Below are 13,510 nucleotides of genomic sequence, written 5' to 3'. Positions count from 1 at the left end.
TCACTGGGGGGGCCAGGGTTGACTTTTTTTTTTTTTTTTTTTTTTGGTCTTGGGGGAACTCATTGACTAATGAGGGTTTTATGTCCCATCAACAAAAGGAAAAAAAAAATGCTTCATATCTTTCTTTACATTAGAGTTCATCTAAATTCTATTTAGTTTTTTCCCAAGTCTAAGCAAGCTGTCTCTGTTTCTAGAGACTGGTTTGACCTCTGCCCAGGCAACTGCTGGCTTCCTTCATTTTAATTTCCCTGAAACCCTTCAGTTTTCAGCTTAGCGTGTAAATTAACCCCAGTCTTAGAAAGACTATGCCTACCCGCCTCAATTTGTCACAGCTGTAGAACATGATACCTCCTTGAGCTATGAATTCCTTAGGTGTATTCCCCCAGGCTCCCAGCTTGGGGAGCCTTCTTTCCCCATGGCAAACCTGACTTTGGACTTTCTTTTCTCATCCCACCAGAAGGTAGAGGTGATGGGCTAGGTTGGCCTAAGCTAGCCTGGGTTGACCCTTGGACCTGGCTGAGCATGCAAGATCCTTCTGGTGGGTCAGGAATCTGGCTAGGGGTTAGGCCAGGCTCTGAGATGTGGGAGATCCTCTGTGTCCTCCCTGACCCATGAGTTCTATGGGGGTGGAAGGACAGCTTATTGTAGGCCTCAGTTGGAGTGGGGCTGGTGCCTCCCAGCCTGAAGGCAAGGTGGGAGCCAGGGCAAGGGGTCTGTGCTGGAGAAACTCGGAGTGGGTCTCCCCAGAGCCCTGCGGTCCTCCTCCTGGTGACATGAAGTCAGAGAAGGAGAAGCTGGAGCAAAACCCTGAGGAAGGGTTTTGTGAAGGATATCAAAGCTCTGCACAAAGAAACTCAAGCAATTTGCCAAACTCTTGAAGCAGAAAATGATTATCCTAGGATAAACCTAGGCTGATGTGGGGTTCACCCTGTGGGTTCTCTTTGGGAAGGTGTTTAGTCAAAGAACCATCTGCTGTTTTAAAGTTCTTCAGCTCAGTTTCAAGAACGTGTGCAAACTTTGGCCTTTGCTGCAGGAGTGGAGAAAACTGACAATAAGGAAAATCTTCAGGTGATATGCAAAGTGGAGACCTTAGTGCAGGCCCAAAAGAGAAAGTGAATCAGTATCAAGAAGAGTGTGAGGCACCTGGAGAGCATATTCCTGCAGTGCTGAAAGCCCACACTGGAGCAGATCAGCCACATCACCCAGCAGCTCAAGAAGGATGTGGTCTGAGTTAGTTCTGTAACAGGTGCTGGACGGTCAAGAAATCGAACAATGACTATTCAAAAGGAGAAGATTTTGAGGCTGCTGGGTCTCCTTTCTCAGTGAGACCAGTATCCTTTCCTCTGGCCTGAGGCCTCATTTTTGGTACCCCCAGGCTATGGGAGCCCTCATTTCACTATGCTTTCCTCCTCAGTCCCTTTTCCTGAGGGAGAAGTCTTTCCCTCCAGTTCTATCAACACTCTGGGCTCTCCTGTGCATTTAATTTGAGATGCCTGCCCGTCCTAAAAATGGGGAGCAGGGAAAGAAGAGAAGCCAGGGAAAGAACCTAGAGTATGCACCAGGGCTTTGGGGATTAAGTTCTTCATTCACTAAGGAAGGCATTGGGGAACATAAAGGGTGGTGGTAGGGAATTTTGGGAAAACTAGTTGGAGGGGAGTTGAAATTAAATGATGCTCTTGATTTTTATCCCCACAACATTCACCATTTTGTTCTTAAATAAAGAAGCCTGGGACACATTAAAAAGGATTCTTTAAGGGCGAAAGCCTTGTTTTCCCTAGTTACCCTAGACTCTAAATCTCACAGCTCGAATGCACATGGAAATGCTGGCCATCAGAGTCTCAGTCTCATTGCTTTGGAGGAACCCAATATTCAGAAAGGATGTACTGAAGTTTCTTCTCAATCCTGCTCTTTAGGTTGACTTCCCAAAACAGCAAGGAACATGAGAGTGTCCCAAGCAGTTGTACTGTTTGGAGGTTGATTGCAGTTCACTGGAGAAGTTCTTCCAGGGGCTGAGAGCAGCAAAGAAAGGGAAGAGGGTGCAGCACCTGTCCATGTGGGATGTGGAGGTGCTGTCCCAGGACAGGGCACCACAGGCTTCTTATGGCCATGTACTGTGCACACAATGGAGATAATACTCAAAAGCAAAACCAAATTTTTTTTTTTATGGAGAGATTTTCACTGTAGGGCGTGTGCGCTCGCCAGACAGACAGAGAGAGACATAGAGACAGAAAGTGAGAAATCACCTTCCAGGGGGGATGGTCACGCCGCAATCCCTTCTCGGGATCTTGGGCACGCACGCACACGCGCCCGGCGTGAGTTTTAAGCCACCGGGTCCAGGACGTGAACCGTGGTCGACTACGTGGGAGTCCAGCGACATAGCCATAACGCTAACTGCTGGTTCCGAAGAAAAAACAAATTTTGATATCCTCTCCAAACTATTCACTTAAAGAAAATAAAAGAATCTCCTGTAACATCTCCCATGTTAGCTCCTCTGCTGAGCACAGCTCATCCAACTCAGCTCCTTACCATGGTTTGTCTCCTTCTATAATCCCTTCTATTGCACCACATCAAGAGGCTTCATTTTTTCCTCCCCCCTCCTTTTTTTTTAAAGAGATTTTTACTATATGGTACATGCACTCCCTGGAGAGACAGAAAGAGACAGAGAGACAGAAGGCAAGAAATCACCCCCCTGGGGATGACCTAATATTGATCCAGTACATATTCACATGTGCCCAGAATGAGGTTTAATCTGCCAGGTCAGGGACTCAAACCATGGTTGATTACGTGGGAGTCCAGCAACATAACCATTACACCATCTGCTGGGACCTGTTTTTCCTTTTTTCTCTGTAAAAACTCTTCTGCCTCTTGTACCTCTTCCACGTATGCTCAGGCCCTTCTATGCTTTAGCTTACCTCATACCAACTATGTTATTCTTCCCCTGAAGACATCGCCTTTTTCTTTCCTAAGACAGGAGGACACCAGCTTATACCCTATCTGTGGACCCAATTCTGTACTACTGTCCCAATGCCATTAGCTAAGTGCCTTTTTTGTTGTTGTTTATTGTGGTAAGATACACATAAGATTTACTTATTTTTTGCCTATTAAAAAAACCCTGAAATTTATTTATTTATTTCATGAATGAGAGAGAGGTATAGTATCCCTAACAGGGTCTCTACAATACGATCCACCCCCCAGCTTCAGTCAGCTGGAACTTGTGTGTCCAGCACAGTTAGGTAGGTCTCCAGATGTGAACTGATACCCTTTTCATGTGAGTCTACCTTGTGAAACATTATATTTCATTGTTTGGCCACCACTTTGCCTATTTTTAATTGAGATGTTCAGTTTTTGTTTTAGTTGTTGAGTTGTGGGAATTCTTTATATAATGTGGCTATTAAGCTCTAATTAGATATGACTTATAAATATTTTCTACCATTCTGTGAATTCCCTTTTCACTCTCTCTCTTTTGTTTCTTTCTTTCCCTTTCTTTCTTTCTTTTTCTCCCTCTCTCTCTTTCCTTTCTTTTCCCTTCCTTTCCTTTTTTCTCCTTCTTTCTTTCTCTCTCTCTTTCTTCTTTCTTTTTATCTTTGCTATAGGGCATGTGTGCTTGCCAGAGAGAGACAGAAGGAGAGGGAGAGGAGAAAACACCCTCTGAATGGGGAATGGAGAGAATGGATACACCACAATCTTTATCTCCTATCTTCTCTGACTCTCCCTTCATTGGGGATTTGGACACTTACGCATTCACACCTGGCATGTTTCTCAAGCTGCTGGGCCTGGGGCTAGAACTGTGTGGTTAGCTATGTGGGATCTGGCTGCCTTAACCACCAGGACATGGAGTCAGTTCCCTTTTCATTCTCTTGATAATGTTCTTTGATTCACAAAATTTTTAAATTTTGATAAAATCTGATTTATTTAATTTTTCATTTTTTATCAATGCTTTTGATGTAGTATAAAATAAATAATCATCAAATCCAAATCATAGTTTCCTCTATCCTTTCTTTCTCTTTCTTCTTTCTCTCTCTTTGTCGCTTTCTTTCTTTTTTCTCTTTCTTTCTTTTTCTTTCTTTCTTTCTTTTTTTCTTTCTTTCTTTTTCTTTTTCTCTTTCTTTTCTTCCTTTCTCTCTGTTTTGCCATAGGGCTTAGGCACTCACCAGAGAGACAGAAAGAGGGAAAGTGAGAAATCACCCTCCAGAGAACATGGCCATGCCACAATCCCTTCTTCTCCATTTTCCTCTTGGGATTTTTGGCATACACAAATACGCCTGGTGTGATTTTAAGCCACCACGTCTGGGACTTGAACAGTAATCTACCATGATGGAGTCAAATACCTTAACCACCAGCTACCTTTTGGCCCTTATGTTTTCTTTCTAAAAGTCCAATGGATTTAGCTCTTCTAACTAGGTTTGATATATTTTGAGATAAATTATTTTTTAAAACTTTGCTACAGAGCACATGTGTTTGCCAGAGAAAGACAGGGTGGAGAAAAGTGAGAAATCACCCCCCAGGGGTGATAGTCACACTGCAATACTGTCTTACCTACTCTCTTAGAATTTGGGGTATATACACATATATACACTCAACATTTTTTTTTTTTCTTCTAAGCTGCCAGGTCCAGGACTTGAACAGCACAGTTAGCCATGTGGGATCCAGTCTCCTTAACTAACACGCCACTAGCTGGCCCATTTTGAGTTATTTTTTATATAAGGTGTAAGATAAGAGTCCAGCTTTATTCTTTGGCATGTGAATGTCCACTTTTTCCAGTGCCATTAGTTCAAGTCTTTTCCCCATTGGATAGTTTTAGAATTTTGCTAAAATCATCCACATTAAATACTTCTTCTCTTGAAGTCTCATCTCATTCACTTTTCCTATCTACTCTGCACCCTTATTACATCATTAGCATCAATCCAGCAGTTTTGGTCATAGTTAAGATATGCTTCCTAAGAAGTAAACCCTGTTTTACTGTGTACATTTCAAATGTCTTCACTGATGGAGATGACTCTCAATGACCTCTGACAGGTGGCACCAACGATCCCAGAAAAATAAGCTACAATAGTCTTTCTTTCTTTTTAAGGTTTTTTCCATAGGGCACGTGCACTTGCTTCAGAGAGACAGTGAGAGGAAAAGTGAGAAATTACAGCCCAGGGTGCAATCCCTTCTCCTTCATTCTTCTCTTGGGATTTTGGACACTCACCCCTCCACACACACCTAGAATGATTTTCAAGCTGCCAGGTCTGGGAATCAAACTGTGATCAGCTATGTGGGAGTCCAGTGCCTTAACTACTACACCACCTGCTGACCTCATTGCAGTATCCTTTTTGTTTTTAAAAAAATTATTTTGACTTTATTTATTTATTGGAGGGGGAGAGACAGAGAGAGAGAGAGAGAGAGAGAGAGAGAGAGAGAGAGAGAGAGCAAGCCACCAGGTCCAGAACTTAGGGCTAAATTGCTGAACCAAACATTTTCTTCATAGGCCATCTTTTGTAACATTTGTATCAATGTTCCAATAATGGTGAAATGAAATGAGGAGTGGACTTCAGGTTCATTCCCTATCATCTTTTCCAAATCAGTTCCTCCAAATATAAAAGAAAATACTGTTTTTTTGTTTTGTTTTTTTGTTTTTGCAAACACAGCTTTAAAATACATTCACAGATGCCTGACTTGCCCGACTAACCCCTCCCCCCCATAAAAACTAGAGCCACCTGGCCATGCAGTCTCTTGTCTATTTCTATGGAATGCCACAATTTCTCTGCAGTCTCCCACCAGGCAGCTGCCCAGCTCCAGCAATGCTCCAACCATGTCTAATTACATCCTATTTGCTCTCCTACTTACCTCTCTCTACTGATTCAGTTTTTCATGACTGCTAGGATCTTCACCAAGGGAAAACAACCCAAGACAGTGGCGTGGCACCTGGCACTGAAATTCACTAGCCATTGTACATTGTCTCAATCACTCCCTTTCTCTGTTATTCTCAGCTCCTTCATAGTTGAAGGAAGGTAGTGGAGCTAATCATTCTCAATTTCCGACTGGGTCCATGATGGTGTTTACTTTATTACTTCTATATCTTGTCTAGAGGCTTTAAAAACCAACTCGTTGTTGGGTCTCCAACACTTGGGAGATTTTCACCCCCAACTTCCTGCTCTACCACTATTTGCCCAGTCTTGGCCATAGCTCGTCTTGACCATTTGCATTTCCAGGTCTCACCTTTCAGATGGCAAAGCATTTCTGGAATCTGGTCAAGCCTCAAGTTTTGCTTCGTTGATTATTAGAAATTCATGGGACCAGCAGGTGGTATGGTGGTTGGAGCACTGGACTCCCTCATGGCTGACTGCAGTTCATGTCCCAGACCTGGTGACTGTCTTACTTTCTCTGGTGAGCACATGTGCCCTACAGCAAAATAAATAATAATAATAATGATGATGATGATAATACATAAAATTAAATAAATAATTCTTTAAAAAATAATTCTTTTAAGAAAGGATTTTACTAGAGGTTGCATGCACTCGTCAGAGAGACAGAAAGTGAGAAATCACTTCCCCAGGAGGATGGTCTCCTTCCTTCTCTTGGGATTTTGGGCATGCACACATAGGTGTCTGGCATGAGTTTTAAGCCACCGGGTATAGGACTCGAACTGCACTAGACTATGTGGGAGTCCAGTGACATAACCATTATGCCATCTGGTAGTCTCCCCTACAAATAATCTAAAAAGGAAATCCATGCTCTTTGAGCTTTTATGTACTATCCATTATTACACACCTCACTCTATTACAAGTGTATGTATTTAGAAATTTTAAGGTTTGGGTGTAGAAGTAAGTGAACAGAGTTCTACAGCTGTATACCCATGGTGGTCACTGGCCTGAGAGTGCACCTTTTGTTGACTGCCTTCTTTTCCCTATCTCACTTCTCTTCCCTTACTGTCACTTCCTAGACTCAATTCCCAAGTAAATGACTTGTGTCAAATCCTTGTCTCAGGGTCTATGTCTGTGCGTACATAAATCCAAACATCACCTCTCCTCCATCTATCTCCCTCACAGCTAATAACCTCATACCCTGCTTCATGGAGAGTGTAAGGCCCACTGAGAATTTATGTGGAAAGCTGTATCATTCTGTTCACTTACTTCAACACCTAAACCTTAAAATTTCTAAATAAATCCATCTTAGCTTCAATAGAAGTGGGAAAGAGCAGGCAATCCTGTCTACCTTCCTTTGGGAGTTCTCTCCTCCTTGTCGGGTCCTGCTCAACCATTGTTCCCTTTCTTTATACCTCTCCTTGAATCTGCCTCATAACCTATTGACCTCCTCTTCATTTCAAAGCTTCTCTCTAGGATTGCAAATATTAATACATGTCATTGTCATTTCCACACTGCCTATCTGCTTTATTACCTGGTTTCCACCTAGGTCACTCTAGGAGTACCATGGCAAGGCCATTATTTAACAAATTCACTAGTCCTCCCCCTCATATTTTCCAAATCCACTCGCTTTTGTTTGTCCTCTTTGCTACCTCCTCTTCCTTTGCTACCCCCATAGCTTGTGTGGATGCCGTCATACTTTTCTCGATTGTTCATCTTTTCCCTTCTTCAATTTGTGTGTCATATTTGGCTCCAGGTAGTATTGTAAAGCTCTGTTATGATCACATTGTTTTTCTTTCCAAAATTCTTTGAGAACACCTACTGTTTGTTTGTTTTCTTTTAGAGTTTTTTGCTATAGGGTGCTTGCTCTTGCCAGAAAGTCAGAGAGACAGAAAGTGAGAAATCACGCCCCCAGGAAGGATGGCCACGCTGCAATCCCTTCTCCTCCATTCTCCTCTCGGGATCTTGGGCATCCGGCGTGAGTTTAAACCACCGGGTCCGGGACTCGAACTGTGGTCAGCTACATGGGAGTCCAGCGACCTAGCCATTACGCTAACTGCTGGTTCCAACACCTACTATTTGTTAAAAGGGTAAAGACTAGGGCAGCTGGTGGCGTGGAGGTTAAGAGGCTGAATCTCACATGGCTGACCACATGGTGGGAGTACCAAACCCAGTGGCTTGTAAAACTTGCTGGGTGCGTGTGCATGCATGTCCAAAAAATCCCCAAGAAGAGAATAGAGAAAGGATTGTGGTGTGGACATTTCTCTTGAAAGGTGCTTTCTCACTTTCCTTCTCTCCCTGTCTCTCTCTGGCAAGTATATATGCCTTATAGCAAACAAACAAACAAACAAAAAAAACCCCAAAGAATAAATAATAATAAAATAAATCTAAAAAAAAAAATTTGAAGAAGGGTAAAAACCATTTTCTTAGTTCTTGTATTTCAAGACCTCCATGAAATACCCCTAATTTTTCAGCTTATCTGCAAACCCTTTCCTGTAGGTAACTGGTCTATTAAGTAGCCTCGAAATATCCAATTACCAGTCTTGCCTCCCAGATATCTCTCAATCCCAGATGATCTCATTTCCTCTTCTCATATGTCAATAATTTTTCATGTCCCCTCCCAGAGTCATTTCATTCTCATTAATAGGCTCGTCCTCATTTTCTCTCCCAGTCCTGCTTCCTTATCGAAACGCCCTGGCATTTATTGCTTTCTTACTTCTTGTTTGTTCCCGTATGTGCTCTTTATCTTCAATGAGACAGCACTGTGTGTAACCTAGAGCCTGGTACATGCTTGCCGATGATGACAGAGATGAACAGAATGGCTAAGTTAGTCCTAAAGGAGTCATATACTCGCTCTCTGTACCTCCTCCTATGGCAAATGGAAGTCTGAGACCCCTCCCCAGCCAGAGGTGGGTGAGACACCGTTGTGGGGTGCTTATCTTTGGAGGCCCCTCCCTTTTCACTCCTTAGGCATTACTTCAGGCTCCCACTTAGGTTTATTCTAGCAGAGCCTGGTCTTAGCCTATTGTTTCTGTCAGCTCTTTGAGCGCTTGTGGGAAGTATAAACCCTACATTACGTGCTCCAAGGCTCCAAGGGAAACAAATTTGTTCAAGGTCACTGTGCTATTATGTGACAGAGTCCAGACTGGAATTCAGGTCTCCTACATCCCAATCCAAGGTGTGCGCGCAGGTTTGCAGTGTTAGGTGAAAATTCAACTTTATCTTACACAGGAGCAAACGGAGAGTGCGCAGAATCAAGGAAAAGACCACAGCTTTAGAGGCAGCTGGCCCTGTCACTTCCTATTTCACCTTGAACAAATCATCTTCTTTTTTTTTAATTGGCTAGAGGAAGTGTGTGCTCATGGGACACAGAGAGAGAGAGAGGGAGAGAGAGGGAGAGAGAGAGAGAGAGAGGGAGAGAGAGAGAGAGAGAGAGAGAGAGAGAGAGAGAGAGAGAGAGAGAGAGAGAGAGAGAGAGAGAGAGAGAGAGAGAGAGAGAGAGAGAGAGAGAGAGAGAGAGAGAGAGAGAGAGAGAGAGAGAGAGAGAGAGAGAGAGAGAGAGAGAGAGAGAGAGAGAGAGAGAGAGAGAGAGAGAGAGAGAGAGAGAGAGAGAGAGAGAGAGAGAGAGAGAGAGAGAGAGAGAGAGAGAGAGAGAGAGAGAGAGAGAGAGAGAGAGAGAGAGAGAGAGAGAGAGAGAGGGAGAGAGAGAGAGAGAGAGAGAGAAAGCAAGCAACCCCCATGAGGAATGCTCATGTTATAATTCTTTTGCTCTATTTCTCCCTCTTTTCAGGATTTGGGGCACACATGTACATGTGGCTGGTATATTTCTAAAGCCACTGGGTCCAAGACTCAAACGATGCAGTCAGCCATGTGGGATCCAGCTTCCTTAACCACCATGCCACACCACAGGCTGGCTGTCATTTAATTTTTTAAATGACGGTTTCCTTGTATATAAAAATGAGCATAATGCCATTTATCTCAAAGAGTTACTGTGAGAGTTAAATTTGATGGCATAGAGAATATTACACTGGAAGGCAACACAGAGTTGGGTGTTGAGAGAACATCTTTGGGTCCGACTATTGGTTCTGTGATTTCTTGATGGTATAACTTAGGGGAAATTATTTTACTTTTGAACTAAAGACCACAGCTTCTTTATGTGTAAAATGAAGATAATAAATGTATTCTCTCCATAGGACTAAAGGAGGCATGCATGTCCTCGGTACAGTGCCTGGCACCCGGCGAGCCTTCTATTGTGGGTGATCTCACCAGGCCTGGCATATGCCAAGCTTCCAGAGGACGTCAGTTTCCATCTTTCCTTTGCAAGTAAGTACTGTAGACACAATAATGGGAACCACATTTTAACTATTAGAGAGAGAGAGTGACAAGTGTTCCCTGGGACCTAAGAGCATTTTAGGCAGCACTCTGAACTGCTTGCCACCCTGTGTCGTTACTGGGTTTGTGCTTCTCTCCCACACTAACCTGTAGCCGCCCCACGGTAGGGTATTGTCTGTTCATCTTCTCTCTCTCAACAAGTAGGACAGAATCGGCACATGCTGAGCAGTGTGAAGTGTTTGCTGGGGGCTGGCTGGTGGTGAGCTGGTAAAGCATGGTGCTCTGAGAGGCTAACCCACCTGGGCAGCTCCTGGGCCCCTGTGAGGAGACCTCCCTGAGTACAGCAGGCATGTGCTCGCTTTTGGACTCAGACCAGCTGAGGCGTGGGTGGATTGCAGCATCAAGACCCTGTTGGGGGGCCAGCAGGTGGAATGGTGGTTAAGGGCACTGGACTCCCACATGGCTGACCACGGTTCGAGTCCCAGATCTGGTGGCTGGCTTTCTCACTTTCGCTCTTTTTCTCTCGCTCGCTCTGTCTCTCTCTGGTCAAATTAAAAAATGTAAATAAATAAATAAAGTTAAATAAAATAATTTTTAGAAAAAGACCCTGGTAGGGGTGCTATTTCTTTCTCTCTGTCTCTGTTTCTCTATCTCATAGAAGAAATAAATAAATAAATAAAAATTTAAAATAGGTCACTGGACTTACACATGACCAACTATGGTTCAAGTCCTGGATCTGGTGGCTTGCTTTCTCACTTTTCCTCTTTCTCTTTCTCTCTCTGGTGGGTGCACATGCCCTACAGTAAATTAAAGACACTATAATAATAAACTAAATTAAATGAATAATTCTAAAATTTTTAAAAATAAAGATAAAAACATTTGCTGAATCATTGTTAAAACTGACTCATCAGGGAAAATAATCTCATGAAAAAGGAAATACAAAGTAGAATGAATATTTACTTGATGAAATATACATATAAAATTATAAAACCCGAGGCCAGCAGGTGGCGTGGAGGTTAAGGCATTGGAACTCCCCATAGCTGACTCCATGGTTCAAGTCCCAGAGTCAGTGTCTTGAAAATTACACTGTGTGTGTGTGTGTGTGTGTGTGTGTGTGTGTGTGTACGTGCCAACATCCTGAGAGGAGGTTCCCTCTGGGGGGGTGATTTCTCACTTTCCCCCTCTTTCTCTCTGTCTCTGTCTCTCTCTGGCACATGTCCTATAGCAAAATTTTAATTAATTAACTAAAACTAAAAACTTATTTTTTAAATTAATTTATTTTAATTTAAAAACAAAACCCTAGAGGGCTTCCTGTGTTTTAGGAAGTACTGTTGTATGTAATGATGAGTTTAGTCCTGGCCGCAAATCCTAGAAGATGTACAGTGTTGGGACCAGCAGTTAGTGTAATGGCTATGTCGCTGGACTCCCATGTACTTGACTGTGGTTCGAGTCCCTGACCCGGTGGCTTAAACTCACGTCGGGCGCATGTGCGTGTGGGCCCAAGATCCCAAGAGGAGAATGGAGGAGAAGGGATTGTGACATGGCCATTCCTCCCCGGGGGGTGATTTCTAACTTTCTATTTCTCTGACTTTCTGGCAAACGCACGTGCCCTATAGCAAAAAACTTTCCAAAAAAAAAAGAAGAAGAAGCTGTACAGTGTTATTGTCTCTGCTTTATGGAGAAGGAAACCAAGGCACCGAATGATGAGGAAACTCACTGGAAGTTATGTGTCCAGTGAGTAGTTGAATTAGGATGGGATCCAGGTGGCTTGATTGTAGAGGCTGGGATTTTAGCCACTATTCTGTGTTCCCTCTTCCCTCACTATCAATCTCGAATCAGCCTCAGGCAGTTATGTAAAAACACAATGCCCACCACGTAGTAGATGCCCAGTAACTGTTAGTTCCTTACCAAAAATGTCCACTTACTCACAAAGCTCAAGCCACCAGAGATTCGTACTAGGCAATCTGGTAAGGCTAGAGGGATTACTTCTGTCAGAAGTATTTACAAAAATAATAGGATTTTCTTTAAAAGGCATTTTTGCTGACTAATTAACTAAACTCCCCTTGCACCTTGTCCTTTCATGTCTGCAGCTCTAATCCATGCTATCAATAGCTGTCGCTCCAACTGGACAGAAGACCTTCTTGAGGAAAGAGACCAGATGGTACCTCATTAATCTTTCCATTTCCTGCCGTGCCTAGGACAGTGCTTGGCACAGAGCAGGCGTTCCATAAATAGTTGTGGAATTTTTGAACTAAATTAAGTCTTCACAGTGGAAAAACAAAAATGAAATAGTCCATAAAAGAGCAGAAAGTAATCTGTAACATCATAGTGCCAATGATTTATAAGCTTTTATGCCTTCTTCTTATTAGGCAGATAACACGTGGCCGAGGCAGAAAAATGAGAAAATATAAATCAGCAAAGAGAAAAATGTTGAACTCACCTATGAGTCCACTGCGCGCGTTAGTTCATTTCCTTCTACTTCATGGTCTTTCTCTGCCCACCTTGATCTTACGTATAATTTGCGTGGCAATAACAGTAAAAACTGCACATAGCCTATTTTCTGGCCACTTTCCCCAGACTTTATGTTGTAGAAGTTTCACTTTGCACCCATATGTTTAATGAGGAACTCTTTATTCGTAACAGTTATTATAGAAAATGTGGGAGATCAAAATGCTGGGAATAAACAGCCAGAATAAAACTTAATCTTGTTGCCGGCAGGTGGCATGGAGGTTAAGGGCGCTGGACTCCCACATGGCCGACCGCGGTTTGAGTACGGGAGAAGGAGACTTGCTTTCTCACTTTATCTCTGTCTCTCTCTCTCTCACTCAGTCTGTCTCTGGGCAAATTAAAATTAATTAATTAATTAGTTAATTAATAGATAATAAATAAATAAAATTAAGTAATTATTTAAAAAACAAAACAAAAGAAATTAATCTTAAGGGCCAGCAGGCGGCATGGCAATGAAGGCAAGTGGAGTCCCGAGTCCTGCATCCAGCTCCCCAGTGGCTTGAAAATCATGCTGGGTATATGTGCATGCATGCTCAAAATCCCAAGACAAGAGAATAGAGAAGGGATTGCAACATGGCCCTCCTCTCTGGGGGGATGATTCCTCACTTTTCCTGTCTCTCTCTCTCTGTGTCTCTGGTGAGTGTAAGCACTCTACAGTAAAACAGTAAAAAAAAAAAAAGACAAAAAAAAAAAACCTTGAAAAAAGACTTAATCCTTACCCAGAGTTAATGTCTGGATCTTTCCTTGTCCTGTCTCTGTCTCTACACACACACACACGCACACACACACACACATAAAACAATATCCATAATAAAATTGATATT

At 42.9% G+C, this 13,510-nt stretch overlaps 1 pseudogene; it reads left to right on the top strand.

Moving 5' to 3' along the window:
* The first annotated feature begins 620 nt into the window (after window positions 1-620).
* LOC102488583 (POU domain, class 5, transcription factor 1-like) lies at window positions 621-1,488 on the top strand (annotated as a pseudogene).
* Window positions 1,489-13,510: the final 12,022 nt, after the last annotated feature.

This window comes from Tupaia chinensis, unplaced genomic scaffold (genome assembly GCF_000334495.1).
Source record: "Tupaia chinensis unplaced genomic scaffold, TupChi_1.0 Scaffold000542_1, whole genome shotgun sequence".
NCBI lineage: Eukaryota > Metazoa > Chordata > Mammalia > Scandentia > Tupaiidae > Tupaia > Tupaia belangeri.
This window is presented reverse-complemented; position numbering and strand designations above follow the sequence as displayed.